The sequence below is a fragment of the Lynx rufus genome, unplaced genomic scaffold (genome assembly GCF_022079265.1).
Source record: "Lynx rufus isolate CCGP_SWC_20201006 ecotype Redwood Valley unplaced genomic scaffold, mLynRuf1.p SCAF_5, whole genome shotgun sequence".
In the NCBI taxonomy this organism is placed as follows: Eukaryota; Metazoa; Chordata; class Mammalia; order Carnivora; family Felidae; genus Lynx; species Lynx rufus.
Window position 1 is genome coordinate 132717210 of NW_025814867.1, and position 6000 is coordinate 132723209.

General features: G+C 39.0%; 1 pseudogene; it reads left to right on the forward strand.

The window, feature by feature from the left end:
• LOC124527281 (ribosome production factor 1-like) overlaps positions 1-4969 on the forward strand; it is a 43612-nt pseudogene extending 38643 nt beyond the window's left edge.
• The last annotated feature ends 1031 nt before the right edge of the window (positions 4970-6000 follow it).

The window sequence follows — 6000 nt, forward strand, 5'->3', positions numbered from 1 at the left end:
ATTGAATATTAATCAATTTACTCTCAAATGATCACTTTTCTTGAGACCTTAACTCTGAATGTCATTTTTCTCTGTTTTCATGGCTCTATGGACATGATAAAAAATGTGTTCATAATCAAAAGCCATAAATTTTTCCATTCCAAAAATAAGTACCAATTACGTATATGCTTAAAAAAATTAGAGGGAGAAAATAATTTGGCAACTATCTTTAATTTAATTATGATTTCTCTAACTTTGTCAGTGAATAGCACACTTAGCGTCTCAGTAAGTTTTCCATGATGTTCCAGGCCAAAATAAATAGCTAAAGTTCTATTCGTTAAGTAGTTAGATTTATCAACTTAAGAAGTATTTAGGTTCTAACAACTTAATACCTATTTGTAAAAATATATATACATAACAGAAAGAAAAAAATATTTCATTCATTATTCCACACTTACTTATTAATTATCAATTGCTGTTTAACAAATTACCCCCCAAATTTAGTGGCTTAGAAAACAAATACAGTTGACCCTTGAACAACACAGGGGCTAGGCATACCAGCCCCTCTCATAATCAAAGATCCACATATTAACTTTTGACTCTCCCAAAACTTAACTAGTAATAGCCTACTGCTGACCAGAAGCCTTACCGATTATATAGCTTATTAACACATATTTTGAATGTTATACTGTATTCTTACAATAAAGTAAGCCAGAGAAAAGAAAACATTATTAAGAAAGTCATAAGGGAAACTACATTTACAGTACTGTACTGTATCAGAAAAAAAGCCATGTACAAGTAGACTCACACAGTTCAAACCTGAGTTGTTCAAGAGTCAACTCTATTTATCATCTCATCATTTCTGTGGGACAGGAATTCGGGAGGGGCTTACCTGGGTGTGTGTCTCAGAATCTCTCCTGAGGTTGCAGTCAGGATGTCAAGTAGGGCTGGACTTCCAAAACAGCTCATTCACATGACTGTTGACAGAAAGCTTCAGTTCCCTGTTGGCTGTTGGAAAACAGGTTCAGTTCCTTGCCACGCGGGCACCTCCATAGGGCTGCTGGAGTGTCTTTACAACGTGGCTGCTGGCTTCCTCAAAAACAAGTGATCCAAGGGAGAAAGCGAGCAGGTGTTTGCAATGCCCTTTATGACACAATTTGGAAACCACACACCATCACTTCTGCCATGTTTGATCTTTTAGAAGCAAGTTACTGAATTCAGCCCATACTCAAGGTGAGAAAAATTAGTCTCCATCTCTTAGAAGAAAACTTATCAAATAATTTTGGACACATTTTATAATCACTATACTTCTCAGTGAGGTCCATGCACCTTTGGGCACTATATTGGTTAATTTCTGTGTCAACTTGACAGGGCTAAGGAATGTCCAAATAGCTAGTGAAACATTATTTCTGAGTGTGTCTCTGATGGTATTTCTGGGAGAGATTAGCATTTGAATCTGTAGACTGAGTAAAAAAGATTGCCCTCCCAGTTCAGGTGGGCATCACCTAATCTGATGAGGGCCTGAATAGAACAAAAAGGCAGAAGAAGGGCAAACTTGCTCTCTGTTCTCTGCCTGAGCTGGGATATCCATCTTCTCCTGCCTTCAGACATCAGCACTTCTGGTTCTTGGGCCTTCAGATTCACAGTGTGATTTACACCATTGGCTCCTCTCATTCTCAGGCCTTCAGATTTGGATTCAACCTCTACCACCAGCTTTCCTGGGCTTCCAGCTTACAGACAGGCGGATCGTGAGACTTCTCAGCCTCCAAAATCACATGAGCCAGTCCCTCATACTATGTCTGTTTCTATATATGTGTATATGTATGTATGTATTATGTATGTATGTATGTGTCAATCTATCCATCCATCCTACTGGCTCTGTGTCTCTGGAGAACCCTGACGAATATAGGCATTGTACACTCAAACTTTGGAATCAGATTAGAAACCATAGCCTCGTGGGGCACCTGGGTGGTTCAGTTGGTTAAGCTTCCAACTTCGGCTCAGGTCATCATCTCACGGTTCATGGGTTTGAGCCCCGCATCCTGCTCTGTGTTGACAGCTCAGAGACTGGAGCCTGCTTCAGATTCTGTGTCTCCCTCTCTCTCTGCCCCTCCCCACTCACACTCGGTCTCTCTCTCTCTCAAAAATAAATCAACATTTTAAAAAATTAAAGAAAATAAAGAAACTGTACCCTCGTTTCCTGTTCCACATTGATTTCCATGTGCCATCTGCTTGTGATCACAGTGACCTCAGAACACTCAGCTTCACAAAGTTATGTCTGTTACAACAGCAATGTACCACAATCCACAGTTGAAATTGTAAGCTACCTGAAGCTAGTAGTTCATTTGGTGGCCAACAGATGTTGCTGTGTTTCCCTTGAAATTTTAAAACATGTCATACAGCTCCTGTGAGTTCATTGTAGCCCCCACCGGACTATCCCTGTGCAAATTAGGGATCCATAGACTTAATGACCTTTTTCTCAGAGATGAAAATTAAGGTTGAATGTATGTTTTAAAAAGCCCTTCTAAACATGTCAATAGTTTCTGTATTTGTGTTTCAAACAAATTATAAAAGAAAAATGAGGAAGCTATTTCTATCCATAGTATTGAAATAGAATGAAAGTTTTATCTTGTTATAAATGTGTGTGGAATGTAAAAGTATTCAAGAGCAGAACATTTTTCCTCTGCCCATTTTAGCCAAACTTCAGCTGAATATGAAGAAAAAGCAGTACAAGAATGAAAAACACAACATAAAAAGAGTTCAGTTTAAAAAGCAATCAGTATCCAAGAAATATTTCCTTCCTTTTTATTAAAAAAAAAAAAAAAAAAAACACGTTGGGGCGCCTGGGTGGCGCAGTCGGTTAAGCGTCCGACTTCAGCCAGGTCACGATCTCGCGGTCCGTGAGTTCGAGCCCCGCGTCAGGCTCTGGGCTGATGGCTCGGAGCCTGGAGCCTGTTTCTGATTCTGTGTCTCCCTCTCTCTCTGCCCCTCCCCCGTTCATGCTCTGTCTCTCTCTGTCCCAAAAATAAATAAACGTTGAAAAAAAAATTAAAAAAAACAAACAAACACGTTTTTTAAGGGTTTTTAAAAACTTTTTTTTTTTTTTAGGCTTAATTTATTTTTGAGAGACAGAGAAAGAGCATGAGTGGGCAAGGGGCAAAGAGAGAGAGGGAGACACAAAATCCAAAGCAGGCTCCAGGCTCTGACGCGGGGCTCAAACCCACAAACCACGAGATCAAGACCTGAGCCAAAGTCGGATGCTTAACCCCCGCCTCAAAAAAAACACCTTTTAAAGATTCTCCTTTCCTAATATAATGGTATTTTAGAATTGGCCTGGAGTCTGTGCCAAATGCTTACACAGAACATCTATTTCCTCACCCACAGGAAGTTAGTCTTCAATAAAAAGAAAGCTCAGGTAATGAAAGATCTTCCTGTTAATTACACCAGATAGAGAAACAAAAACAAAACAAAACAAAACAAAACAAAAAAAACAACAAAAAGCACATTTCTCTTTGCTCTTTCCTGAAACCTCACTAAAATAACAAAAAAAAATTTTTTTTGAGGGCATAATCCCACAAAAGCAGAGAAGAAAGAGGTGATGATAGCAGAGAATTACAGTCCACAAAATAGTGGAAGATGGAAAGCTGATAACCTAGTTGTAAATGGCTTATGTTTCAGCTTTCTCTGTTCTGCTGAATACCAGAAGAAGAAAAATCCCAACTATAAGCAAGTTGAGTCATGCCACAGAAACTCAGAACATATCCATCAATAGAGGCACTAGGTTTGCAAATAGGGCTGAAAATAGGAGAATTTGTTAAAAGTCTTTTTTTTTTTTATGTTTTATTTATTTTTGAGTGAGAGCATGCAAGCAGGGAAGGGGCAAAGAGGGGGGAATAGAGGATCCGAAGCAGACTCTGTGCTGACAGAAGAGAGCCCAATGCGGAGCTCAAACTCAGGAACTGTGACAGCATGGCCTGAGCCAGTCAGACCAACTGAGCTACCCAGGTGCCCCTGTTAAAAGTCTTAATAAGGAGTTAGGAGGTTCTTTAGTCCATGCAGGCACATGACTTCTATGTATCATAGAAGATTCCTGCTGATAAGTGAGATGTTCAGTGAGTCTACTCTCAGAAGTAACATCTCTTCTACTCTGGGCCTTAAGAAAGTTGACCATCAGGATTACACTCCATCGTGCGAGATAGTAGAGAAAGTCTTCTGGGGAAACTGTCTAGCCCTATAGATATGGGTGGCCAGGAGTCCTACAGCAAGACTGCCAGCTCCTTCCTGATTGCTCCACAGTGAAATCTGACACTTGATAAGCTTTCTGTGAACATACAGCCTCCAATCAGTACTTTAGTGCCCCACTCTTTTATTTTGAAATAACTTATATAAAAATGTCCACATCAGAACAAAGATCTCCTGTATCCTTTTTATTCAGTTTTCCCAAACATTAACATTTTACTGAATATATATGATCACCAACCTCCTCTTTCTCTCTCTCCCCTTCCCCATGTGTATGTCTGTGTATGTACACATGCATGTGTATAGGAGGTAATGCGCTCATTATCATCAGTTGTATTCTGAACCTTTTAAAAGAAAGCTTTGGGCTAGATGTCCCATCACCTCTTAAACTTCTAGTGTATATTTCCCCCAAAAAAGGACATTTTTCTACCCAAGTTTGCCAACTGTCTAAACTGTTTGGTTTTTCCTTTTTGATGTAGGGTTGTGCCAAAGAATATGTGTTATTTTGGGTTTTTATGTCTCTTCAGATCCTTTCAACCTAAAACAGTATTTCTCAGTCTTTGACATCTTTATCAGTTTTAAAGAGTACAAGCTTCACGTTCTATTGGATGACCCTCACAGTGTGTCTCAGGGCCAGATGCAGGTTATGTATCCTGGTCAGGAACACCATGGAAATCATGGCGAGCTTTTCTCAGTGCATCTCATCAGGGAGTACAAACGTAGCAAAGAAAAAAACAAAAGCAAATACTAAGTATCAGAAATTTCTAAAAAGTTCAGGAAAGGAAATGAAGCCAGAGTTTTACTATTGTAAAGAACTAGGAGGAGTCTGAGACCCCTGCTTGCAAGCCAGCAAATTAGCCTGCCAGAGTTTCATGGATACTGGCGAAAGAATGAAGATTCCTGGACCAGAAGCGAAGAATTTCATTTCTCACAGAATAGCAAGCAGCGGGAACCTCACAGTTGCTGTGGCTTCCCTGAGGACCCCTGAGTTTAGGGAACCCCAGTCTTTTATAATGGGCTGAAAGCAAGCCTGTATGACCTTTGCCCCAGAGTGGACATTTAACAAACCTGTCCCCTGCCCTGGAGGGAGACAGTCACTGTCTTCCAAAGCTGTTGATTATGCATACACTCTTAAAATGGTAGTCTGGAACAAAAGCTGTCAGTGTCTCTAGTAATAACATGTGCCAAAATGCAAAAAAAAAAAAAAAAAAAAAAAAAAAGGCCATGAGAATTGTCTCCCAACCACTACGTGACTCACTTCTGAAAATAATTGCATAGCCATAATAGAGTAAATTCTGGATATTGACTTAACCAAAAATTGTGACTTAAATACATTGGGAATGGGGAAGAATGGAAAGAGTGTGCTGAGAAAGGTGAAATCACATAAAAGACAGTGAATCCTAATAGTCTATAGTAGACTTTATGCCTTAGATTAGATTAGACAATCTAGGAATGATTAGACAAAATGTAAACTAGCAAACAAGAGAGAGAAGTAAAAGTGTGTTATTTTTTAAAAGGAGAACAAAGTGTTGAATGTGGTATTGCCTCTGAGATATAGTTTTCATAGAATGGAAAAGTTGGCCCAAATAACTGCTTTTTTTTTTTTATCATAAGCTATTTGACATCTTAAATTATGCACACAATTATTTTCATAAAAATTAAAATACAATGTAAAAAGACAAAAAGAGATTTCCTGGAGCACAACAGTTCTGTTATAACCGTAAGATTACATATTCAAGAAATTTAATCTGCCCTCAAATGTCTCTAAGTATCTAACAGGAA